At 48.4% G+C, this 27,389-nt stretch overlaps 1 pseudogene; it reads left to right on the top strand.

Moving 5' to 3' along the window:
* Positions 1 to 957: 957 nt before the first annotated feature.
* Positions 958 to 27,389, top strand: part of LOC136472856 (uncharacterized) — a 47,655-nt pseudogene continuing 21,223 nt past the window's right edge.

Here is a 27,389-nt window from a genome sequence, read left to right as displayed (position 1 = left end):
TCCGTGAGAGGCCTCGCGCGAGACGGAGATTGCGTCAGGACGCCGAGACCTCCAGTGAGAGGCCTGAGGCGAGGCGGAGAGCCGGGTGGGCTCGGACGGGGCTGGTGATGAGCCCATGGCTTACCCTCTAACTTTGTCGTTGATTGGGATTTAAGTGCCCCTTTTGGTGTATGCTCGGGGTGGTACCCCCGTTTTTATGGTACCCGACAGCATTATAGTATTCAAAATTTTTGTCCTCAAATATATGCATCGTGGAGGATAAAATCAGTTTGGCATTAAATACTTTCTATTTATCAACCAATCACCATTAATCACGTTGGTGATAGCGTCTAATTAGAAAATAAAACGGGATAAATGCGTCTTTTATATTATCTCTTCATTTGTCTTAAAATTTGTAAATACACTATATTACATGACATATGGAGTATATTTGTATATTATTGTTGGCTATATGGGAGAGATACTTATATGTTGCATTTCTATCATAGGGGAGCGGGTTGAAGAGCGTGTTATAAGAAAGTAGAAATATAGAATGGTGATCTATAGAATCAATTTTATCTTTTATCCTATGAATTTGAGATAGGCTTACATGAGAACTTTGAAAAGTAGTGGAATGTCAAATTCTAAGCCAAATAGTCTAATTTATTAAATAGATTTTGATTCCTCTAAACGAGAGGATCCGAACTGACCCTGAGACTATTTTTCTTCTCTAATACAACAAAGTGCAGCTCTCTTGTGTTTTATAAAAAAAGGTCTGTTTGCTTGAGCTTATCAGCCGCTTATCAGCTAGAATCTATAGTATTTTTCTCTCACAACGAAACAACTTCAGCCGATTTATTAGCCGACTTTAATACCAACTAAACAGACCCGTGGAATCTCCCAGACTCGGTGCTGTTTTGCCCTTTTTATTTATAGTTGTCGGGCAACCATTTTTCGCGTGGGCAAGGGCGACACGAACAATGGCGACGACACGGCAGGCGTCCACGGCGCCGGCGAGGTTTTCTGTCCCAATTCCTGCTGCGGCCGCGGACGTGGAGCAGGTGGTGAGCTGCAGCAGAGGGAGCGGACGCTGAACCGCTTCGTGCGAGCTGTTGCCTTCCTGGGACTGGGCGGGAAACGCTTTCGGCGCGCTGCCTTCCTCTGGGCGACCGGCGTCTTGCTCGGCGGCTTCTGCTCCGATCTAAACCAACGGATTTCTGGTTCGCCATGGTGATTATCTTCATAGAAGCCTTCAGGTACGTGTGTTGCTGTCTAGTGTCTAGATATTCATCAGTTGATTCAGTTTCATTCTTTATTTGCCGGTCCCGCCAGTTTACTACTTGCACGTAGGCATACTTGTTTGTATATCTAATATGTGTACTCCCTCCGTTTCAAAATAAATGTAATTCTCACTTATTGAAAAATCAAATACTTTTAACTTTAATCAAATATATTTTTAAAATATTAATATTTATGTGCATAATTGATGTCATTAGATAAATCGTTGAATATGTTTTTATAGTAAATCTATTTGAAGATATAAATATTGTTAATATTTTCTACAAACTTAGTCAAAGTTGATAAATGTTGACCAGCACACATCTATAGTTACTTCTATTTTGAGACAGAGGTAGCATATATATATATATATATATATATATATATATATATATATATATATATATATATAACATGTGCTACACTTTAGTTTTAATATTATATATTATATATACTTGCGCACTTCGTAAGTGCGGTTAGTGCCTGTCACCCCGTTGCCCTCGGCACGCTCTGGAGGGTAGGGTCAGGTGCCGTTCAGAATCCAGTGTAGTGCGGTTAGTGCTTGTCACCCCCGTTGCCCTCGGCACGCTCTGGAGGGTAGGGTCAGGTGCCGTTCAGAATCCCATTGGGACCATAACGGCTTTGGCTGCGGTCATTTGATGCGGCGACTTGACTAGTAATGGCCATGAAGCATTAATCTCTGACCAGCCGCAGAACGGAGATAAATTAGGATCCGTGTCTAACCATGAGGGTTTCTCAACTCCCTCACCCAATATTTCATCGCACACCTTCTCTCCTTCGAGTTGTTGACAAGCATCACAGTCTCATGGTGCCTCCTTCCTCTTAAGCCAAGCCTCACCTCCCCATAGGTGGAATGGCTAGCCAAGTGGCAAGTGACCGTTATAGTGAGTGCAATAAGGTTGTTGTTAGACGCTGAGATCCACTGCCTCCTCTAGTAAAGGTGAAAGTGGCCCTATTGGGCCCAACTACTGGTGGCGACTGCCAATACATTCTTTGAGGCCACAGCCGCCTTCTTTGCCCTACCGCTCAAGGTGATCCATGTCGAACCAAATACCAAGTAGAAGCCGTAGAATGATTGGTATTTTTTTATAAAATGAAGGATTTTATTAATCACAATTATCACACAGCCCAAACTAAGCAAATAAAAGAAGAGTCTGCCACTTTAATGACTATTAATCCTAAGACTAGATTGCCTTCCAAGTGAAAAACACCATGACCATTTGTTGCCAACCATTGTGATGCCACAACACGGAACTTGTGAAGTATGCTTCTGGAGGATTGTGGTGATATATACCCCAGCAAGGGACATGGGCTGCACCATCCAAGAGTGGTCCAGCCCATAAAATCAAGGCTGCGACACACGGCACTGGTCGACGTGCACCGCAAGGCATCTAGAAGATATCTTGAAGATATGATTTATTAGGACTCTTATCGATATTGTAATCCAAATAGAATACCTACCATATAGCCAATTACGATACTTTCTTTGTAACCCTACTCCTCCAAAGTATATAAGGAGAGGCAGAGGTCCCCTAGTCGCCATGGACATCCAGACCCAGATACAAATCTTGGGCTTAGCCTAGAGTTTTTTTTCATCAATACAAACCAACAGAGCATAGGACGTAAGATTTTATGTCATCTTGACGGCTCGAATCTGTATAAATCTCGTGTCTTGTGTCTCTTGTTACCATCTAGTTCTTGATCACGCGTATCTCAACCAAACAATCTATCATCATGGATATATCCCTCGGTGGACTATCAACGATATTCGTTCAACAGTTGACGTGCTAATCCCGTAGTGAACCAGATAGATCAACAGCACGTTCTCGACGAGGGTTCCGTGCATCAATCGCTCGTACAAGTCGTCGTTGGGGAGGTGCACCTACAAGCAAGCTGTCGTGTCGTCCAATCCCGAGGTGCTGCACGGGAGTAGCGTTGCTTCACCGCGTTCACATTACCAGATCGGTCTCAGGGTCCTCCACCTCCGAGTGGAATTCAGGGCACCTGCAGTCGACGTACAAGCCAAGCCAATCAACTTGTACATGCCTCACGTACATACGAGAAGACGTGCAAGCCAAATTAGGATATGATGACAAGATCTCCATCCAAGATTTCATGCACTAACCAGCAAACAGGAGACATACGGACGAAAATTTGCATGTAACATGCATACACGGCATACGGAAATAATTTCCTTGGCCACTTGTTTGTACTTTTGGGATTCTGACCTCCAACGCGAAGCGAGCCGTCCGAGCCGTCCGACCCATCATACGAGCCGCCCAAGTCGTAAGCAAGCCGTGCTGCATTGCAATGATGATCACCGCAAAGAACGGCGCTATGACAACCACCAACCGCCACCATGACGATAGGTCGGAAAGCTCGAGGGCTAGGTAATTTCGTCGATGCCGACCAGATAACGTCATAATAACATCGTATGCTCCGACCAGACTATCTGACTAAAGATAAATACCCTTCCTATATCTGTATTTAATACAATTTTCGCCACGACTTTTCTCTAATTATTATTTCTCCGGTTATTCTCCATGTTTAATATCTTTAAGATACTCCGATTGTTCTCCATGGCGTAATGTCTTTAAGACACTCCATTTTTCTCCATCAACTCGTCGACCAGCCACGTTCTTATTCGTGTTATCCAGAAACAGCCCTTGTTCTCGATCTCGAACCTACATGTGCACGGGCACCAGCGCTCTGCGTTATGGGCGGTCGGCAGCGGCTCTTCGGCAACGCTCATGCTCTTACGCGTAAACGGGTGCCAGACACTCTATGCTATGGGGTATGGGCTAGCACTACTACACAAATGATTTTGCAAGACGGTGCCCTTTTATTAACGGAGGCGGTCACATAATCCAACCGCCTCGGTTAATGCGTACGATTAACGGAGGCGGGAACTTTTTATTTACCGAGGCGGGCACTTTTGCCGGCCTCGTAAAATCAATTTACAGAGGCGGGGCAACTTAAGACGACCGCCTCGTATTTTTGGAGGAGGTCGTCTTAAGATGTCCGCCTCCATAAATCGATTTTTGGAGGCGGGCACGCTATAAAGCAGGCCTCCTAAAATGCTAGAGCCCGACCAAAGCCCACGACCCACTCTCTACCAGGCTCATATAAATTGGGGAGATAGGCCTTTCAACCCCTCACTCCCTTAGCTCACAACGCTCGTCCTCCTGACATGCCGCTCGCTCCTCTCGACGCACCGCACGCTCGTCCCCTCTCTCCGCGGGCACTCTCTCCCTCCCTCCACTCTCTTCCTCCCTCACGCAGTAGCTCAGCGAGCCTCCCCTCCCCTCACGCACCTCCTCCCCCATGCAGCAGGCCGGCGCGCCTTCCCCTCCCCTCCCCTCCCTCCCTCTTCGCAGCGGTCGATGGCAGCGGTGGTCGGTGGCGGCGGTGTCTCTCTCTCGCCGGAGGCCGGATCCCTGTGGTAGAGGGCAGATTCGGGCAGCATAGTGTGGCAGTGGACCTCTCCGAGCGGCGAGCACGCGGTGAAGGCTCTCCGAGCGACGGGATCCGTGGGATCCACGACGGCGGGATCTGTGGGATCCACGGCGGCACGGCGCTCGATCCCGCCGTGGGATCCAAGGCCGGATCCACAGCAGCAGGATCCAAGGCCAGATCCACGACGGCGGGATCTATGTGATCCACGGTGGCGCGGTGCTCCCTTCCTCTGCTTGGATCCACGACGGTGCTCCCTTCCTCCCTCGGATCCACGGCGGAGCACTCAATCCGGCCCTCTAGCGATGCGGTGAGGACACCCTCCCTTGGTCGGCATGGCAGGCTCGCGCTTGGGGCCGAATCCAGCTCAGGGGCGCGACATGAGGCTTCAGCGGTGCGGCATGGCATGCTCGCGCTTGGGAGCTGTCGACGAAATATGGTCGACAGTCTACCTAGGGGTATGCCCCAAGGTAGTAGATTGTCGGCAGACAGATGTGCAAGCCACAAACAAGACGGTGACGCAAGACAGACACGAGGTTTTATCCAGGTTCGGCCACCAAGAAGGCGTAATACCTACGTCCTGCGTCTGATTTGTATTGCTGTATGTCAATGAGAGATGTTTTTAGAGGGGTCCCCTGCCCACCTTATTAGTCCGGGGGCAGGGTTATAGATCTGGAAACTAATCCTAGCCAGTTACAATTGCCATATGTGGCTGGATAAGGATTCCTATTCTAACCGACCAGGATCTTGATTGATCGCCAAATCCGCCTTGACTACTTGCGCGGGACCTCCGATCAGGTTGGCCGGGCCGCACGTCGTCTTTTGGTGGACCAGACCCACCGATCCAGGCCGGCCCAAGCTTAGCCATAAGGGTATAGGGGTTATACCCCCACAGCTAGTCCCCGAGCACCATGTATTATGCGCGACACGCCATTTTAACCTTCTCCGACAAGTAAGGCTTGAGTCCTTGACATCTCTGACCACCGTTGTCGCCGGAGAAGTAGGTTGTCCGAAGAATGTATGGTGCTCTTAAGAAAAAAGAAAAAGATTTCCGTCCTGGGAAGTGTGCCCACTTGTATTTCTGAACGAAATGTAAGTGCGTCTTGAAGCGTAGCGTCCTTGATCATCAGAGGCGTAGGGGTCGAAAAACAAACACATTCACCGCAAGGTGAAGTGTGCCCACTTAGTCCCCAGAGTCCTGGTAGTAGGTGACGTAGGCACGTGGTGCTAGGGTCTGAAAAAGAATTCCCAGTTAAGTTGAGAACCCAATTGTCGTACAAAGCAATACGAGATGCACCGGCAGGTGCATCGTACCGATGTAGTCCCTGAGCTTGCTGGAAAAGCGAAGTATGAGCCTTGTAAGCAAGGTCTAAATAAATGTCTCTCAACTGTATGTGAGTATAAATCACATGTAGCCGAGAAGAATGATCTCCGAGCAGTGGTCGGGACAGTCCCCGAGCACGATAGTAATCCTTACAATCAGTCAAAGCATAAGGGTCGATTAAACAAACACATTCACCGCAAGGTGAAGTGTGCCCACTTAGTCCCCGAGCCTGGTAGTAGGTGACGTAGGCACGATGGTGCCAGGGTCTAAAAAAGAATTTCCATTGAAGTTAAGAATCCTATCATCGTGCAGGCGATACGAGATGCACCGGCAGGTGCATCATACCGATGTAGTCCCCGAGCTTGCTGGAAGGCGAAGTATGAGCCTTGTAGCAAGGTCTAAATAATGTCTCTCAACTATATGTGAGTACAAATCACATGTAGCCGAGGAAAAGCGATCTCTGAGTAGTGGTCGGGGACAGTCCTCGAGCACATTAGTAGCCGGAGCAGCCCCCGAACACGGCAGTGGTCGGAGTAGTCCCCCGAGCACGGCAGTGGTCGGAGCAGTCCCCGAGCACGGCAGTGGTCTGGGCGGTCCCCGAGCACGGCAGTGGTCTGGGCAGTCCCCGAGCACGGTAGTGGTCTGGTTCGTCATTGAGCACAAGACATGCAGCGAAAAAAAACGAACGCCGCTTGTATTATTATTTGGTGTATTTATTTATCTCCTTACTCTGTCAAGTCCAATCTGCCACGTCTGGTCAAAAAAGCAGACGGATATAACACATCACTCTGCCTTCTTACTCTTTCTGGCAAAACAGTCGCTGGCGCCTGTATGGAGGTGCATCAGTGTGGGCCCTCTCACATTATCACGAAGAGGCACGTACACTGGAAACGAAGAGGCGCGTTTATTGACGTAGAATCTCGAGGTTGTTGAAAACAACCATCTTCGGGCGGGGTGCGCACGTCTCCCAAGAATCCCGCAGTGGATGAAAAATGACGGAAGCTCTGGTTATTTATACTATAGGACCTGGTAAGTTACTTTTTACCAATCCCCATTGTCATTCGCCACCGCAACTTTCTTCTTCCTCTTGCCGAACCCTACTCCTCGAAAATCATCACCAATCCCCCTCCACCGCATCCACCCCTTAGCAAGGGTAGATTAATGGCGAAGAGAGACGGCCTAGAAGAAAGGCGGAGTCATGGCGAAGGAAGTGGTGGAAGTCAAGGAGCAATGAGCAGACCATCGAAGACCTCGTCGCCATGGGAGTGCTCCACAACAAGGCACTCGCGGGATGGCGTGCGCCAGAAGAGAAAGCTTCCCCGATCCACAACCAGGTGAGATTGTGGTTTTCGAGGATTCTTCAAGCGGGGTTTTGGGGTTCTAGTGCACCCTTTCCTTCAGAGGGGCTCTGCTTGTATTACGAGATTGGGATTTGCAATCTGCATCCCAACTCGATTCTTCTTGTCTCCACCTTCATCCATCTTTGCGAAGCTTATGGTGGCTTCTAGCCCCATTTCGACCTCTTTCGCCATCTAGTCTGTCTACGAAAGAAAGGGAGGCGGAGGCTCGAAGATAGCCGGAGGCGATATACCTCAATCTGCGTGATGGTATGAAGGCCCAGTACCTGCACTACCCCTTGGAACACCTCCTAGGACGAATGGTACAAGAAGTTGTTCTACATCCGTGAAGAGCCGAACACGATCACCCATGTGCGACGTGGGGTTGATTTTCCGGAGAAGAAGAACAGCTGGTCGGAGAAGCCCAAGCACTTGGAGCAGATCGCAGAACTGCTCGGATGATCCCAGTGGGGAAAAGCTGGATGGTCCAAGCGTTGGTCGGGAACTTCATCAGCCGAAGGATCCAGCCCTGCTAGAAGAGGGTTACATCTGGCTTCGAGTACCTAGGGGAGCGCAGATCCAACGAGGACTAGAAAAGAGGCGCTCGACAAGATAGAAGTCAAGGCCAGAATTGGGGAGCTATTCAACCTAGCCGATCCCAATTATGTCAGGTTAAACGACTTCGAGCATGCCTTCAAGCTGACCCGACCTCCCCCAAAGGTAAATGATGCTTCCTTGTACCTGTAGAATTATGTTTGTAACAAAAATTGACTGTTGTCTCCTTTATGTTTCCCAAGAGTAATGGTCGTGACCGGGCAGCAGTGTTCGTGTCTCCGCCCCCTAGTGTGGATTGGCCGCAAATTGTCGGCTCAACCGCCAGAACCAGTGCCAGGACCTGAAGACGTCGATTGGGCGATACTCGGGGTTGGGGAGGATGCAATGACCAGGGCTGCTGGCAAGCGGTCCGGCTGCCAACAACATCGCCAGGCCATCTTCCCCCTTTCAGACGATGAAACTAGAGGATGCGGACCTCTTTCGAACTCGTCCCTCGAAAGAGGAGGAGACAAATGGGGTCGACAGAGCAGGGTGGCTCCTCTGTGCCAGCAGTGATCGCATCACCGACCACTGCAACACAGAGGACAAGCGGGGAAGTGTCGAGCACCAAACCCCGGCGCCCAGTACGGTGGTGGAAAAAGACCTGTGGAACCCGCCGAGCACGTGGAGCAGGCGCGGTCGAAGAGACGCTCCTTCGCCATGTCATTCCGTGCTTCCAAGCTGTAAGTATCTGTAACTTTGATTGTAAGCTTATAATTTGTATTGAATACTATTATCCTTCTGAACTTTTCTCTAGTATATTAGGTCGGCGTCAACCGAAAATCCGACCAGCTTAGCCGGGTGTGGGCACGGCTTCGCAGTACTGGCGGAAAGAACTGCTCAGCAGCCGACTACAGAGGAACCTAGTAGAAGAAATTCCGTCAGAACCTCAGGAGATGAGCGGCCAGACGACAGTCCCTGAGCAGCTGGTCGAGAAGACAGCCGAGCAAAGTACAAGTGATCCAAGCACTAACCCTGCTGAGGTGGATACCTTGGCGCCAAGGGAACTAGACCAAGCCAAGGAGCAGCAACCAGAGTTGGCACAGAGCACGCTTGCCAATGCTACGGCTCATGGGAAAGCCATAGTGGTCGTGGAGACTACAGACTCCAGACCAGCGCCGCCCCCTGAACAAGAGGCCAAAGAGGACGAAGTCGAAGAGATCCTAGGCCATCCCCAAGACAAACAACAACATGTATATGTGTCGCGCTGGTGGAACGATGAGTGTGTTATGCATGAAGAAATCCCAGAGGTCGAAGAGACCCTAAAAGTTGAACGAGCGGCAAAGCGTCTGGTGACAGAAGTCTAGGTATGTTTGGCTTGACCACTTGACCCTATTATGTAGTCGAACTAGTCTGACTTAGCTTATTATATGCAGGACTTGATGAAGACCGCAAAGCTACCGAAAGAGGTGCTTCGACCAGATTGAGGGAATCACGACGAACAATAGAGAACTAGCGGCCAGAGGTGGAACGCTTGCGCCGCCAACTTGAGGCCAGCCGACCAAGAGAGGACTAGAGCGAGAAGCACAAAAACCAGAACCTGGTCGGCTAGCTCAATAACAAAGAGCGAGAAAAAACAAGTAAGTTGTTCATTTTATCACAGCAAGTGTATGACACGTGTTTGTTGCGTTGTTGTAGTGATAGCTGTAATGCAGGCTTAGAAGCTGAGGTAACCCGCCTCAAGAGGAGAATAGCCGGCGTGACCATCAGTGTGGTCGCCTGAAGGAGGACAATGAGAAACTAGGCCGCAACTCAGTCTCAACTCTAGGACCACACCACCAAAATGAAGGAGGAACTAAAGAGTAAGTATTCCAGACCACCGTTCTCATTCTGTTGCTCCTCTTATCTTGTCGTGCCGTTACATTTGATATCTTGTACGGTGTGTAGTTTTAAAAGTCAATGCCAAGAGGCATCTGGAAGCCATGATGAAAGAGCGTGACGGCTGGAAAGCACGATGCCTTGAGGCCACCGAGGATCAGGACACATGGAAGAAACGGTGCCAGGAAGTGGTAACTGGCATTTTGCCAGTCCTCGACCTTATCGACCCGGCGCTCACAGAGGAAGAGCCAAGGACGCCCCAGCTCGGACTGGTCGAGAGATGCAGACAAGCATGGGGATGGTTCCAAGAGTTCGTGAAGGAGGGCAGGGTGAGTACACGGGTGCCCATGTGCTAAGCATGGTGCGTGCTCACTACCCCCTGATCAATCTCAAGCGCCTGGAGGCTGGATACCCAAAGGAGGTAGACCCAGACAAGGCAGAGGAGCTTTGGATGGACCAGCTGGACCTATCGTCAAAGATAATTGGCGACATTAACCTGTGTGGAGGTGGGACAGCACCTGTACAGGGTATGCCATCGACATGTTAGCTAGAAACACCATCAGTTGCAAGCCAACCGACGAAGCCTGCGGTCTCGACCAGCTAGGCATCGGTGGGGCCATCCCCTTCAGCTCGACTAGCACAAGAGTCCCCGAGACTCAAGTAGGATATCAGAAGCAGCGAGCAGTACGTGCCGCATGCCCCGACCAGCCAATGTAATAGGCTTAGAGCTGTAGAAGGAGGACATAGTTGTGTTATTGTAAACTTGGGCCTCTTCAGGCAAGCTTGTAATAACGTAACTGTATATCATTATAAGCTTGTTTGCTTGTATAAAACGTATTTAAGCTTGAAACTTATGTTGGTGTAACTAAGTGAGAACATGATAACTGTTCTGTTTAGTTGTACCATTTTGCTCGACACATCATCTCCGAAAAGTTTGTGCGGCCCTAGTTTGCCATGTGGTCGGAGTGTGAGGTGCGTGACCTGTGCACACGCAGACGCGAACAAGTCAAACCAAGGGGGACCTACCGATCACTCATAACGTAGAGAGCGGATCCCATGCACGTGTTGGGAGGAACCAGAGACAGGTCCTGCTCTGAAACCGTAGAAGGAGTGGTGGTCGGCTTTTACTGGCTAAGTTAGAATAACCATAAAAGTCGAAGTGACACATTAGAGTGGTCAGAGAAATCATAATAGCTTTATTGAAGTAAATCGAAAGTACAAGAGGGGTACATATCTCAGTAGTTAAGCATAGAAATGTCTAAGCTTGTCGATGTGCCACGAGTTTGGTATGTCGTACCATCCAGGTGAGCTAACCTATAAGACGTTGGTCGTGTGACCTCCTTGATCATGAAGGGCCCCTCCCATGGGGTTGTGAGTTTATGGACACCAGCCTGGTTCGTCTTCCACTTCAGGACTAGGTCCCCGAACCACAAAGAAATCGCTCTTTAACGTTCTTGTTGTAGTACCTAGCACAAAACAGCAAGGTATTTGGCTGTACGTACACAAGAATCGAGCCGCTTCTCTTCTGCGCTATTCACTTCTAGCTCCCGTACTTCATTGGCCTTGCCTTCATTGAAGTTCTCTACCCATGCTGATCTGAAAGCTATATCTGCAGGGAGGACTGCCTCAGCACCGTAAACCATAAAGTATGGCGAGACGCTGGTGTTACTGACTGGGCTGAGTTCTGAGTCCCCAGACCACGGCTGGTAACTCTTTGAGCCATCTTCCGAGAGCTTTGTCATTTTCCTCTATACATCCTCTTCTTCAAGCGTCCAAGATCATGCCATTTGCCCCGCTCGACTTGTCCATTAGCTCTAGGGTGCGCCACCGAGACGTATTTTACTACTATGCTCCTTTCATCGTAGAAGTCCCAAAAAGCGTTCCCGGTGAACTGAGTACCCAGATCGGTGATGATGCTGTTGGGTATGCCGAAATGATGGATGACCTGGTCGAAGGAACGTGATAGCCTTTTCTGAGGATGCCTGTACCAAAGGCATGTATTCTATCCACTTAGAAAAATTTGTCGATCAGCACAAAGACACATGTAAATTTCCCTGGAGCCGGTTTGAAGGGCCCGATCATATCCAGTCCCCAGCATGCGAAGGGCTAGGAGGCTGGTATTGTCTAGGATCTCATGTGCTGGTACATGGAATTCTCTTAGGCGAAAGAACTGACAACCCTCACAGTGGCGGACTAGCTTCTCTGCGTCGGCTACTGCTGACGGCCAATAAACCCTGCTCGGAAAGCCTTGCTCGACAGTGTTCTTGAGGCCGCATGTGGTTGCCGCAGGAGCTAGAGTGGATTTGGTCTAGGAGATGTTCGCCATCCTCCTAGGGTTATACACTTCATCAAGATTTCCTCCTTTGCGTTCTTGCGCCATAGCTTGCCATCGACGAGCAGGTACTGCTTACTGCGACGTATCAGGCGCTCATTCTCTGTCCGATCAGTGTAACCGCTGCCATCTGTTAGGTACTTGATGAAAGGTATTCTCCAGTCGGGCTCATGAAGTGGTCGGGAGGGTGGCTCGGCGGTGCTTGACGTCCGGAACTTGTAGCCACCAATTGCTGGTCTGGAGGCTTGTCTACCGTGGAATCTTCCTCTTCGATGGAAGGCATGAGCAGGTCTTAGATGAATACGCCATGTGGGATTTTTGCTTGGGATGATCCTAACTTTGACAGTGCATCCGCTGCTTGATTCTTGTCCCGGACCACGTGTATGTACTCGATGCCATAGAACCTGCCTTCCAGCTTTCTGATCAATTTGCAGTATGCATCCATCTTTTCGCTGGTTGTGTCCCAGTCCTTGTTGAGTTGGTTGATGACCAGAGCAGAGTCTCCATAGACGTAGAGACATTTAACACCAAGCTCAACCAGCAATGCGCAAACCATGTAGGCATGCTTCGTACTCGGCGGCATTATTAGATGCTGGGAAATAAATCCTGAGGACGTACCGGAGCTGCTCCTTGGATGGTGACATGAAAAGGACTCCTGCTCCTGCACCGTCAATGTTGAGAGAGCCATCGAAGTACATCGTCCAATACTCGTCGGATCCGGGAGAGGCAGGCATGCTTAAGTCTGTCCACTCGACGATGAAATCGACAAGTGCCTGAGACTTGATTGTAGTGCGGCTTGCAAACTCCAAGGAAAAGGGGCATAGCTCCATTGCCCATTTGACTGATGCAGCCCATTCGCATCCTTGTTGCTAATGATGTCTCGCAGAGGGTACTCAGTCATGACCACCACACGATATCTGTCGAAGTAGTGTTTCAACTTTTGGGATGTTATCAGTATGGCGTAGATCAACTTCTGAATCTGTGGGTACCTAGGTCTTGGACTCATTGAGTACCTCACTAATGAAATAGATTGGTCGCTGTACCTTGTAGACGTGGCCGGGCTCGTCTCGCTCGACCACCATGGCCGTGGAGACCACTTCGATTAGTAGCCGCAATGTATAGTAGGAGTATTTTGTCTTCTCTTGGAGCAGTGAGGACCGGAGGTGACGTAAGGTATTGTTTCAGCTGTGTGAAGGCAGCGTCTGCTTCCTCCGACCACTCAAACTTTTCGGATGCTTTGAGTAGTTTAAAGAACGGTAATCCTTTTTCGCCTAATCTTGATATGAAACGGCTGAGGGCGGCCATGCATCCGGTAAGCTTCTGAACATCCTTCACCTTTTTGGGTGGCTTCATGTCCAAGATAGCTTTGACTTTCTCTCGGGTTAGGGCATATGCCATCGTGACTGATGACGTTGCCGAGTAGTATGCCAGAAGGAACACCAAAGATGCACTTCTTTGGGTTTAACTTCCACTGGAATGTATTAAGGGCTGCAAAGGTGCGTTCCAGGTTGTCAACAAGGGTATGAGCTTCCTTGGTTTTGACAACTATATCATCAACATAAGCCTCGACGAGGTCATCTTTTATCTCGTCTTTGAGGCAAGCTTGTATAGCGCGTTGGTAGGTAGCCCCGGCGTTCTTGAGCCCGAACGACATGGTCATGTAGCAGTAGGCGCCGAAGGGCATGATAAAAGATGTCTTGATCTGGTCATCCTTTTTTAGAGCGATCTGGTGATAACCAGAGTAGCAATCGAGAAAGGAAAGGAGCTCGCAACCGGCTGGTTGAATCTACGAACCTCGTCTATGCGAGGTAAGCCGAAGGGGTCCTTAGGAGCAGTGTTTGTTGAGATCAGTGTAATCAACGCACATTCTCCATTCATTATTCTTTTTGTGTACAAGAACCAGGGTTGGCTAACCACTCCGGATGATACACTTCTTTGATAAATCCAGGCTGCCAAAAGCCAGTGTAACTTCTACCCTAATCGCCTCCTTTTTGTCGCGAGCGAACCGTCGTAGCTTCTGCTTGATAGGTTTGGCCTTGCCGTTGATATTCAAGGAGTGCTCAATCAAGTTTCCGAGGTACACCAGGCATGTCAGCAGGTTTCCATGCGAACACATCCACGTTGCTCCTCAAGAACCTGACGAGCGCGTCTTCCTATTTGGGATCCAGGTTGGCCCCGATAAGGGCCGTTTTGCTGGATCACCGTCGACCAGCTAGATCACCTTGTGCTCCTTGGACTTGATGTTCTTGCGTGGAGCCTCGAGCTCCGGGATCTCCTGGTGGTCGGTCGAGGTCTTCTTGGCGTCGAGCATGGTCTCGGCCATGCGAATAGAGAGGTCGTGAGCCTCTGCTATTTTGAAACTATCATCTTCGCAGGTATAAGCTGCGTACACGTTGCCTTGGAGGGTTAGAACTCCTTTCTCGGTAGGCATCTTGAGCACCAGATACCTGTAATGAGGTATGGCCATGAACTTGGTGAGCGACGATCGACCAAGAATAGCATGGTAGGTGCCATCGAAGTCGCGACCACTGAAGTTGACTGTAGTCAGTGCGGAAGTGGTCTGGGGTCCCAAACTGCACAGGTAGCATGATCTGCCCGAGAGGTGTAGAGCTCTATCCTAGGGAGAACACCCGTAGAACTATGCCTCATACGGCTTGAGGTCCGCCTGAGCTATCTTCAGGGTGGGCGGACTATTCTTGAATAGTATATCGATGGAGCTACCACCATCGAATCAGTACTCTATCGAACTGAACCTTGTTGATACAAGATCGAGGACCTAGGGGAAAACTGCCCCTGGCTCAGGTATTGTGGCCCATTGGTCCTTTCTGCTGAAGGAGATTTCGCGGTGAGACCACGGAGGGAGCCGCGGATCGGTGAGGAGATTGTCGGTGTTGGCCACGTTCAAGCAAGCGCGGGCGAGCAGCTTGCGTTCTTGTTTGGTCTCGATGGACACTTTGCCTCTGATGATGGTGTGCACGCGATCGGTTGGCTTGATGTACTTGTGATGAGGGTCTGCATCATCGTCGTCGTTATCCTCGTTGCGCTGTTCCCCTACGTCGTTAGGCTTGTCGGACGTATCCGGAGCCTATTGACGCGTGTAGATAGACTTGAGGACGCGGCAATTCTCCATGGTATGGTTTGACTTAGGATGGAGCTGGCAGGGCCCTTTCAATGCTTTGGCGTAGTCGTCTTCATAGTTACGACGTCCGCCACCCTTTTTAACGGTGTTGACCTCGCCGTCGTCTTCCCGAGCACGCTTGCTCCCGTAATCGTCATGGCGGTTATGCCGCTAATTACGTTGGTCATGGTGGTCGTGGGAGTCGTTGCGCTGGTTGCGGTGGTCAAAATTGTCGTTCCGACCACGGTTGCTCGTGGTAGTCGTCGTGCGGTGTGGGGGGTGGTCAGAGCGTGGAACCCTTGCTGCTTCTTCAATAATTATCTTTTTAGCGTCGTCGGCGTCCGCATATTTCTTAGCAGTGGCCAGGAGCAGCTGTGACCGATTCAGGTCTCTTGCGGAGGAGCTTGTCCCTTAGGGCGTCATGGAAGCGGAGGCCTAGTGATGAAAGCCTCGATTGCCTCATTGTAGGAGATTGATGGGACCTTGATGCGCATCTCCGAGAAATGCCGGACGTACTCGCGCAGTGGCTCATCTTTCGATCTCGAATCCATTGCAGATCGTATTTGTTGCCTGGTTGTTCACAAGTAGCAATGAAGTTGTCGATGAAGGCTTGCTTGAGCTCCTGCCAAGAGTCGAAAATAGTTCGCATGCAAGCTGACCAGCCATTGGTGACCCGCATGGCCAACAGCGACTGGGAAATAGTTAGACATGACATGCTCGTCAGCCATGGCTGATCTGCACGTAGTCTCGTAGAGCATGACCCATAATTCAGGGTTTTCCTTGCCGTCGTACTTCTGAAGTTTCTCGAGCTTGAAATTCTTAGGCCATATGACTTGGCGAAGGTGTGGAGTAAACTGCTTCAAACCCAGCGGGCAATGGGCAATGGCATATTCCATACGGCGATAACTTTCGTGGGATGCTCGATCGTCGGCTCTCTGGTTGATGCGAGCGCGCAGATCGTGTCCACCGAGGTAATGGCGGAGATCGTTATTGCCATCACGGCGATCTCGATTGGCATCTAGATTAGCCCTACGACCATGGTTATCGCGGCGATTGTCGCGGTTGTCCCGGTGGTTATCATCCTGGACGTCGCGGCGGTTGTCGTCTCGACGGCGGTTGTCATCCTGGCCACCATCATGGCCACCGTTTCTGCCTTGACGGTTGTCTGATGGGTCGTTGTTGCGCGAGCCACATTGGTGGAGTGGCTGTGAGCGACTTGGGTGCTGGCGGCTGTGGCTTGACTCGACTAGAGACGGATGGAGCCCGAGCTTGGTTTACAATCTCCGCGGTCTGGGCCATAGCAGCTGTCAGATAGGCTTGTATTTCATCGCGAACAGATTGGGTTTCCGGGGTGTTGGGTAGCCGTTGCATTGTCGCCATGGCGATGGCTACGTTGGCACTTGGTGTCCTAAAGACCTGTTTGTCCCCCACCCTATCGAAAGCATCGTTGAGGTCACGTGGCTGGACCCTTATGCGTCGTGCCTCCTGGTCTGCTTTGGCTTCGATTTATTAGCGATTAAACCGGTCAATATTGCGTGCTTCGCGTGCAGTCCTTTCTTGTTCTGTTTCGCTAACTGCTGGCGGTTCAGTCATTGCTGACAACATGGATCAAATCCCCTCGTCTTGGTGGGAAAGACAGGAATTGTGAGAACCCCGGGGCATGGTCTGGGATATCCAGATCGTACTTGACGCCTTCATCTTTGTGATGTTGAAGCTTGGTGTGGACAGACGCGTTAGATGCGGTGCCAGACGAGGAGCTAGAGTCGCCCTCTTGGACTGTGTGGACGGATCCTTCTTGATAATCTTCAATCTGGATCATGTTGACGAAGTTGCGTGGCTTCGACCGAGGTCGGTGCATAAAACACAGATCCAAGCGGCGTTGTAGGTTGTAGGCGTAGCTGGAGGCAGCGTTTCGTAGGCCGTAGGGCTAGACCTGGTGGTTCTCCATTGAGGCTTCGTACTCAGAGAGCCGGAGACCCATCGCGAAGGCTGGCCGGCGACGAGCAGAGCGCCCTTCAGGAGTAGATGTGACCACGAGATCTGTACCAAGTCGTGCAGGATGACTGGTCCGAGCTGGTCGGGTAGATTTGTTGTGGGGAGCGGTTACCTGCTCATTAGGTTGACTTTGAATCGTACTTACCAGAGCTAGGGTTTCAGCAAGTTTGGTGCCGACCCGATCAATGGAGTCGAGTAGGTCGGTGTTGTCGATCTGCTTCCCTTTGTAGCGGGGAAGCGGATGATGAGTTGTCGGCATGGCTGAAGGTGATGCAGGCGTGGTCAGAGCCAGATGTACCGTGGTTGGAGCCAGATCCATCGTGGTCGGAGCCGTATCCGTCATGGTCGGAGCCGTATCCATCGTGGTCGGAGCCGTATCCACCATGGTCAGAGCCGTAGCCGATGCAGGTGAAGCAGTGGTCAGCGTAGACTGAATCCACGCCTCCTCCGGGGTCATGGCGATGAAGTCGTCGGAGCCGGTGGTCTAGGTGATCTGGCCAACGGTGAACGTGAGGCCGTTCGGCGTAGCCATGGAGCCGGAGATGATGACCATCTTGTTTGCTTGGAGAGCAGTACGCACACCCCCTACCTGGTGCGCCACTATCGACGAAATATGGTCGGCAGTCTACCTAGGGTTATGCCCAAGGTAGTAGATTGTCGGTAGACAGATGCGCAAGCCACAAACAAGACGGCGACGCAAGATAGATACGAGGTTTTATCCAGGTTCGGCCGCCAAGAAGGCGTAATACCTACGTCCTGCATCTGATTTGTATTGCTGTATGTCAATGAGAGATGTTTTTTAGAGGGGTCCCTTGCCCGCCTTATATAGTCCGGGGGTAGGGTTATAGATCTGGAAACTAATCCTAGCCAGTTACAATTGCCATATGTGGCCAGATAAGGATTCCTATTCTAACCGACCAGGATCTTGATTGATCGCCAAATCCACCTTGACTCCTTGCGCGGGACTCCGATCAGGTTGGCCGGGCCGCACGTCGTCTTTTGGTGGACCGGACCCACCGATCTGGGCCGGCCCAAGCTTAGCCATAAGGGTATAGGGGTTAATACCCCCACAGGAGCTATGGATCCGGCGCAGTGGCGAGCGACGGCGGCTCATGCGCGAATCCGGCAGGTGGCGGTGGCACCGCATGCGCGGATGGGCTAGGCGGGCTCGTTGATGGGCTCAACGGGCCTCACCGACGGGCTTGCTGATTTTTTTTAATTGATTAACCGAGGCGGGCATATCAACCGCCTCGGCAGTTCACATGATTTACCGAGGCCTTTGAATGGAGGCGGTTGCGTTGCCCGCCTCCATTAATCTGAAATGCCCGCCTCCAATAAGAATTATGTAGTAGTGTAGTTGGAGCTGGTGATGTGATACAGAACCAACTGGAAGAAAATTACTCATATTTAAAATATGACTTCAAACAAACATAATGTTTATCTATTCTCCTCTGCTGCCTTCATGAGCGAGTTCATATATTTTATTTTTACATCATGTACTACCCGTTCTACATGTTTGTATTGCAGGGCCTAGTTCATTCAATGAGCTTATTTTTTTTGCGCTCGAGGACTGGATCACCTGGGAACGACAAAAGGATCATCGTCCGGGTGATCGCACCACCTGGCAGTCGGACTTCTCCGCCGATCAACTGGTCGGACCGCTAGGTTCTTGAACTTCGTCGCCGACCAGTTAGTCAGACTGTTCGGCGCTCTCTTCTACTCGGCGCTCACTTCGCCACTGACCAACTAGTTGGGCTGCTTGGTGCTCGCTTCATCGCCTACCAGTTGGTCAGATTGCTCGTTGCTTGGGCTTCATCGCCACCTAAGCTGGGGACTCCTCGGTCTTCGAATTCTTCGTGCAAGCGTCGCCAGCTAAGCTAGAGACTCTTCAGCGTTCGAATTCTTCGTGCACGCGTCGCCAGCTAAGCTAAGGACTCCTCGGTGTTCAGATTCTTCGTGCAAGAGTCGTCAGGTCGGATTTTGCTACATCTCGTCGGCCGGTTTAAAAAAAACAAAAACAAAAGAGAGCACACCAAGGAAAATTGATGTGCTGGCTTTACTAAGTTTTGACGACGCTGCATGCCACGTGTGCTATCAAGCTGCTCCATGCTATTCGGATCAGGGTGCTGATCCTGGACGGCATGTCAGGGGACTTGATAAGTACATGTCAGATGACGCTGGCACATCGAGTGCTGATCTACGAAAATATTTTTGATTTAATTTCTTTGACCCTGCTACAAGATGTTTTCTCCATTTTCTAGCAGTCTCGGGGACTCACTTCACCTTGCGATGAGTGTACTATTTTTCATCTTACTGTTCTTCAGCTAAGCTAGGGACTTGCCGTGCGCTCTGTTCAAGCATTTGGAGTCGTCTATTTTGTGACCCTGGCACTAGGTGCATTCTTCACCTACTGTCAGGCTCGGGGACTACAATATGTACACACTGCACATTGTGATGCGTGTACTGGTTTTATTGAGTGCTAAGCGCTTGATTTGACTAAATCACAAGTGATAATCATCTACATCTTCTTTTATCAGATAACTAAGTTATCAATGTCAATCATCTGACATCGCTACCGGCACCTAAGTGTGTACACTTCACCTAAGGTGAAGAATTTTTAAAATTTAATCTAGAGCTCCTTACGTCCTTTTGGCAAGCCTTACTTGATTAAGTCCGAGGTTTGCTGGCTAGTTAAATTGGTTGATGCCTAATTTCACTGCTCAAATCATCAGTTAAACTGGTCGGATCACCAATTAAATTGGTCGGCTTCATGATTAACAGCTCAAACTTGATTAAGACGGTGTTGCTCAATGGATACAAGACGCTCAGGGACTAACTATGGGGTTATAACCCCAGGTACCCACGATAAGGGACATGGGCCGCACCATTAGGAGTGGTCTAGCCCACAAGATCTAGGCGTACGGCGCACGACACTGGTCGGCGTGCACCGCAAGGCATCTAGAAGATATCTAAAAGATATGATTTATTAGGACTCTTATAGATGTTGTAATCCAAATAGAATACCTACCATATAGCCGATTATGATACTTTTCTTGTAACCCTACTCCTCTAGAGTATATAAGGAAGGACAGGGGTCCTCTAGTCGCTGTGGTCATCCAGACGTAGATACAAATCCTAGGCTTAGCCTGGGATTAATCTCATCAATACGAACCAACAGAGCACATGACATAGGGTTTTACGTCATCTTGATGGCCTGAACCTATAAAAATCTTGTGTCTTGTGTCTCTGTTACCATCTAGTTTCTGATCATGCGCACCTCTACCAAATAATCTACCATCGTGGGCATACCCCTCGGTGGACTGCCGATGATATTTAGTCAACAAAGATAACACATGTGCGAAGCCAATAAATAACCAAATATAACACATGTGCGAATCCAATACATAACCAAATATACCACCTGCGAATAAGAATAAAAATGTTTCTTTTTCAAACACCAAACAATTTCTACAAAACCAAAACGACCAACAACTGGTTGTTGCTCCGGTACAACTAAAGGTTTTAAAATCTTCCTAAACTCCTGAAACCAACTCCTGAACACATGAGAAATACTATGAGGTTGAGAAAAGCTTAAAGTAATGTGTATGCAACCCCAAACCGCATGGGCAAAACAACATTCAAAGAAAAGATACTTAATTGACATATTTTTGTGGCAAAAGCAACACTTTGCTCATCCTTGCCAATCGTGTTCGACTAAGTTGTCCTTTATTATAATCACTCCTCTATGAAAATATCAATTTTTTATTTTCAAGGGAGGCTTTTAACTTTAAAAATGATTATGTTTAAGTTTGGAATCTCTAGACGAATCAGAGCTAAATAATGTGGTTTCACCGAGATTTCATCCTATGGATTAAAGTTCTAGTGGAACACATCGTGCTCTTGTGTAAGCATGATATTAGCAATGTGAGGAAGAAGTTCATTCAAGGCTGCTAATTTAGATCCAATAAAATCACATCTCCATGAAATGTCTAGAGGTGATGTGTTAAAGACCTTAGCTATAGTATTTTGATTTTGTCAAGTAATGTTGTATAGTCAAGCATATTGTTCCCTAGCTAAGAGGTGGGTTTCCCAACCACTTATCCTCCCAAAATGTCACTTAGGACCCATATGTGATTTAACACAGAAAATCCTATTTCACCTTTATAAGACTACCCTAGAAATTAATGTGAGTTCCCCGTTTTACCAATAAGCCTAAGATAAAGTTTTAGACCCTCAATATTTATTTCGAATCATTCCTGCCAAGTCTTGTCTATTATAAGTAACTTGAAATGCCATTTGCTAAGAAGTGTAGTGTTTTTAATATCTAGGTCATGAATTCCTAACCCCATGATCTTTTGCCAAGCAATACTTCCTCCTTTGGTTGTTATTAGTTTGAAAAAACCCTCTAGAGCTGAAGTAGCCTAATATCTTTAGCACCCCTCTTGGAACTATAAAGATATAATCCCCAACACATTTCCTCCCACACCTAGAGCGAATGGGAGAGAAATGTCTAATCCCAACATATATTTGGTGCATGAGACGCTAGATAGGGGAGAGGTTCTGCACCTAGGCCTTGATGAGGTGGTGGTCTTTGACGCCTCCCTGCTCGTTGGCGTTGGGTTCCTATCAATGTCATTACTTTGTAGGAAATTTATCTTTTCCACATAAAGAACTCATAGATGGCTAATGGCCTCTATCATCTGGCAATGTAGGAATCTAAGCTAGATCAGTTGGTCGAGGGTGTTGATGTATGCCTAGACCACCCAATTCAAGTCCTCATCGAGGCAAATTTGGGTGCCTTCTGTTTTGAAATTCAATACTAAACTCGTTAAGCATGGCATTTAGGCAAATCACCAGAAGCAAGTTCACATACAAACTTAGGGTTTTTGCTCATCGACAACTCACAATCAGAGGACACCGTACAACCTCCATAAGCAACCAAAGCATCAACCACCCTATTACAACATCTGTTACAATTAGAGATACTACAGGATGAAAATTCATATTGCATTATGTCTTTGGATTGTCGTACAAGGCATCCATGACGCTTTCATTCAATTTTGTTTGCTTTAAGAGAAGAGGCCAACACAGTGGTATCCATCTCTAAGATGATGCACGTCATGCCCATTTGTGAAGCAAAGAGCAAACCTCACTAAGCCATCATGTCCTCGGCATGTAGAGCTGATGCCGCATATTTGACATTTCTAGTCCCTGTAGAAAGAACCTCACCATGTTTATTCCACACAACAAATCCCCAACATGCTATTCTTGTCTTTTGATCAAATGTCCCATCAGTATTAATCTTGTATATGTCCTCCGATGGTTGTTTCCACTTATTATTTGCTAGCTTCAACATCTTTCTTCCTGGCCACATTTAGTTTCTCAAACTCCATTGGAAGTATCTGGCAAAATTTTGAATTTTCGCTGCATTCAACATCCTTCCCTAATCATTGGCCTTTTTTTTGTTGCCAAGCCCCTCTCCAAAGGAAAATTATAAACCTTCAGTTGTTTTTTCTAGCATCCAAATATTATTGCAAGTTTCCCATGCCGATCTACAATTCATTAAGACCTAATATGTTCCATATCCATTAAGCACCATCACATTTTAGCATACTTGCATTTAAAAAAAAGATGCGGCTACTATCCTCATCAAGCCTTGTACAAACAGGACATCTCGTATCAATGTCAACACTAGTACACCACACCTCGCTAAATTTCTTTGTGCCAATAGATTGTTATGAGCGAAATGCCACATAAACTTTTTCACTTTGTTGGGGACTTTGAGTTGCCATATTCTACACCACTCAAATTCACTGTCACCTCTACTAATAGTCCTTGAACTAGAGGCATCCCAACTAGCCAATCTATTTCTCATTGCCACTGCAACCTTATAGGCTAATTTTACATAAAATAAACTTTTTGTTGCACTTGGTTCTTAGGCCTTATGATCGCTGGTCGTGTTTTCTTGTAGCTTGTGGCAAGACTCTAGCCTTTTTCCTAGGGTGTGATGTTTGCGTTTGTTCCTCTACTCGGGTTTAGGTCCTTCTGGACATGTGTACTATTTTCTTCTACCTTAATGAAATGTCACACAACTCTCCTATGTAGTTCAAGAAAAAAGTATGATGTAGGCCAATCCTCCAAATTTTTCAACAACTGATATTCTTAAGATCTCATTAGCATCTTCTAGCCAAAAAGTTTCAATATGAATTCCTAATCCCATTCACATGATACAAGTTTTAAAAAAGCTCATAGACTTTTGTCAAGAGATTAGTTCCTCTAGGTGTAGCCACCTTTCTTGTCAGTCCTTTGGGTAGCCATGGGTCCACCCATATCTTAACACTTTTACCATCACCAATTCTCCATATGAGTCCTTCCTTCAGCAGCTCAACGCCTCTCAAAATATGTCTCTATGTATATGAGATACCAGATCGACATGCATAGTGGAGTATATTAGAATTTAGAAAATATATTGCCTTCAAAACATTCCCATAGAGAGAATCGGGAGAGGTAATAAATCTCCATGCTTGTCACCTTAGCATCGCTATATTAAATAAGTGCAAGTCCTGAAGGCCAAATCCACCTTTCATTTTTGGTATGGTCAGTTTTTTTCCAACTTAGCCAATGATTTTTCTTTGTTTTGTCTTGTTGACTCCACCAGTATCTTCCAATAATCATGTTTAGCTCATCACACAAGCCCTTAGTGAGGTCAAAGCAGGACATGGTGTAGGCTAGGATGGATTGTGCTACAACCTTGATAAGTATTTCCTTACCATATTTTGACAATAGTTGCTCTCCTACCAACCATGGATCCTAGTCTGGATCTTTTTCAAGATATATTTAAAAGTTATTTTCTTTCGCAATTGAAACCTATAGCCCTAGATAACGTTCACTTCTTGCTTCCTCCACAATTGAGAGTGTAGTTCTCGTTTGATCTTTCACATGCTAGATGGTAATTGGGATGAACATAATTGTTGACTTGTGTTTGTTAATTACTTGCCCCAAAGCCCTTTCATAAACTTCCAATATACGTCCTAGTTCTTGTGATGACCGTGACATCCATGACACCATCGAGGCCAGGCGCCACGCTCAGGTGTAGTCCCATACCCCTGAGTGGAGGGGCGAGGGGGCTACCCTAGATCACTTTGGTTCCTCGATGTTCGGGGCAGCGATCCGGGTGGCTCCCAACCCTAGACGCTTTCGGCCACCGACGCACATCTCTAAGTATGACGGCGAGACCAGCCTAGATCACTAGCTAGAGGATTACCGTGTTGCCATGAAGGCAGGGGGGGTCAGGCGATGACTTCACCGTTCAGTACCTTCCCCTACTTCTATCAAGCTCGACAAGAGCTTAGCTCGAGCAGCTTGAGCCTAGTAGCATCCGCTGCTGGGGCGATCTCCGCTCCATCTTCATTGACCACTTCCAAGGTACGTACACTCGGCCTGGTAACTCATGGGACCTCCTTAATTGTAGGCAGAGGCCAAACGAGACCCTCTAGGAGTACATCCAGCGTTTCGCCAAGAAGCACAACGAGCTCCCCAACATAACCGACACCGATGTCATCACGCCTTCATCTGTGGCATGACCTACATGGCGCTCGTCCGCACGCTCGGCCATGTGCGCATGACATGGGAGCTCCTAGATGTCGCCACCCAGTACACCATCGATGAGGAGGTGGTCTAGGCCAACTTCAGTGGCAAGACCAAGGCCGCCAATCACCTCAGCAGAGGCGACAGCGGCGATGACCCCACCTCATCCTAGCGACACCGCGATAAGAGGAACAAGGACCGAAAGCGCCACGGGGAGGAGATGGTGGCCACGACTGACCGCACCACCAGACCTTAGCCCTGCAAGCGAGGCGCATGCCCAAAACACTTCAAGAAGGCGCTCGAGGCCCCCTGCCTGTTCCATAGGGGATAGGCACAACACCTCCTCAAGGACTGTTCCACCATGAAGGGCTACATCCATGGCACCCTCGGCCAATAGGGCAATGCCTAGACGCTTGCCCTGAAGGCTGATAACCCAGCGGGAGGTGCCCAAGAGGAAGATAATGAGTTCTCGGAGGCTGAGCACTACCTCGTGATCTTTGGGGGCTCCCACGCCTATGAATCCCGCCGACAGGTTGCATCACCGAACAGGAGGTGAACACCGTTCACACCCTTGCCACTTTGACATGGCTCTGATGGTCCTAGACGGCCATCACCTTCGACCAGGTAGACCACCCCGATAGTGTCCCTCATCCAAGGCGCTACCCGCTCATGGTCAGCTTGATCATGGGCACCACGCCTTCACCAAGGTGCTAATGGACGGGGGCAGCGGCCTCAACATACTCTACACCAGCACCCTCGACAAGATGGGCATCCCCCACAGCAACCTGTGCCTTAGCAAGGCGCTGTTATATGGGATAGTGCCAGGAAAGGAAGCCACCCCCTCGATCGCATCCGGCTCAACGTCACCTTTGGCTAGCCAAACAACTTCCGCAAGGAGACACTCACCTTCGAGGCGGTTGACTTCCCTGGTGTTTACCATGCCCTCCTCGGTCAACCATGCTTCGCCAAGTTCATGGCTGTCCCCAACTACACTATTGGTATATTTTAACACACACAGATAAATCCGCAAGCGTACGGATACCGCTGTAGCTTTCACCCAAAGGTATTCCAAGTATCATATCCATAGGGAAACGTGTGAGACTAACTATGATCTAACTTAACTAGGGGTAGCAACAAGGTTATGATAAATAGGAGCGTAGAGAGCATAACTAAGGTTCTCTAGTTCTAACTTGGGTAAGCTATGTCTTCTATTGTTCAACTGGGGATATTACTAAGGGAAGCACAATCAGAGTATGTTTCCTATAGTAACTAAATCCTGCTAGGCCTACAAATGGGAGGTGGACTACAGAGGATTCAATGAGGCTATAAGAGTCACCCTCGTGAGCTACCACCATCCAAAATGTAGGGTACATTTACAAGCAACCCGGTCTAAGCACCACGCTTACACCTACAATTGCTGCTTTAACCTAGAGCATCCTATAGATTAAAGCAATCAAAGAGTTATGAACCTGATGAGCAATATAAACATTTTGCTTACTTGAATTAGAAGTTGATTACCAGAGAGATCTCAAAGCCAAGCTCAAGTAGAACTTGGATCCACCAAGGTACAAGCCATAGAGTGAGCACCGATAGGCCGACACCTCCTCTAAACTCTTTCCTCACTCTCTATCTCACTATTCTATTTATAAGACTAGATCATATAGAGGACTAATCTTCTCTTGATTGCTGGCTCTGATCCTGAAGATATGAATTAGGGTTTTAGGGATCTGCTGAGGGAGGGGGGCAGGGGCTGATATATATAGGCCGGAGCATCCAACATGAGCCCTTGGATCAAACTGACTTAAAGGATGGTGTAGATGCAACCTAGGAGGAGATGGAGAACCGACATTGCGACATGGAGGCTGACAGGTGGGCCTAGGGGCCGGGTGGCCTATAGGTGGGGCTGGCCCCACCTGGTAGCCCCTTGGCTCCTGCTTTGGTGTGGTGTCCTCTGGAGTCCAATGGAACCTTCTGGTGCCCGTTTCGTAGTGGATAAGCATGATTAATTCTAACATATAGGTCCACCTTGACGATTTTCTAGATAAACCCTGAAGAAAATACAGATTCATCAAAACTCATGGAATTTATTAGTTTAAACCCCTAGACCTTTGTTGGTGATCACAATTGTGCCCATATACATGTTTTATTGATGGTTTAGAATGGTTATTAACTACCATCAACAAGCTCCCCCAAGCTTAACCTTTGCTAGTCCCTTAGCAAAGCTAAACTCAGCAAAAATGGATCAAGAGTTGCTACGATGCTTTCACTCCTCAAAAGTACACATGCGTTCAAATAAGAATTCTCCTCTGGATTAGAATAAACCGATCTGACTTCAAACCTACCCATATTACCTTCAACCATGGGGCTTCTTAGCCTTCACTTTGGTCTTGAGCAATTGAAAGATAGAACAATTAAGTCAAGCACTATGTCTCAAGTTCTTTGCTCAACTATTATTCTAGAGTTTTTTTTTCAAAATAAAACTCAGAGCTTCCATTGTATGACACTCTCAAATCTCTCAATATATGTGATATTTGTGGATCCTCACCAAGGCAA

Source organism: Miscanthus floridulus, chromosome 8 (assembly GCF_019320115.1).
Source record: "Miscanthus floridulus cultivar M001 chromosome 8, ASM1932011v1, whole genome shotgun sequence".
Taxonomy (NCBI): domain Eukaryota; kingdom Viridiplantae; phylum Streptophyta; class Magnoliopsida; order Poales; family Poaceae; genus Miscanthus; species Miscanthus floridulus.
The sequence above is the reverse complement of the archived record's forward strand: the minus strand, read 5'-3'. Positions and strand labels throughout refer to the sequence as shown.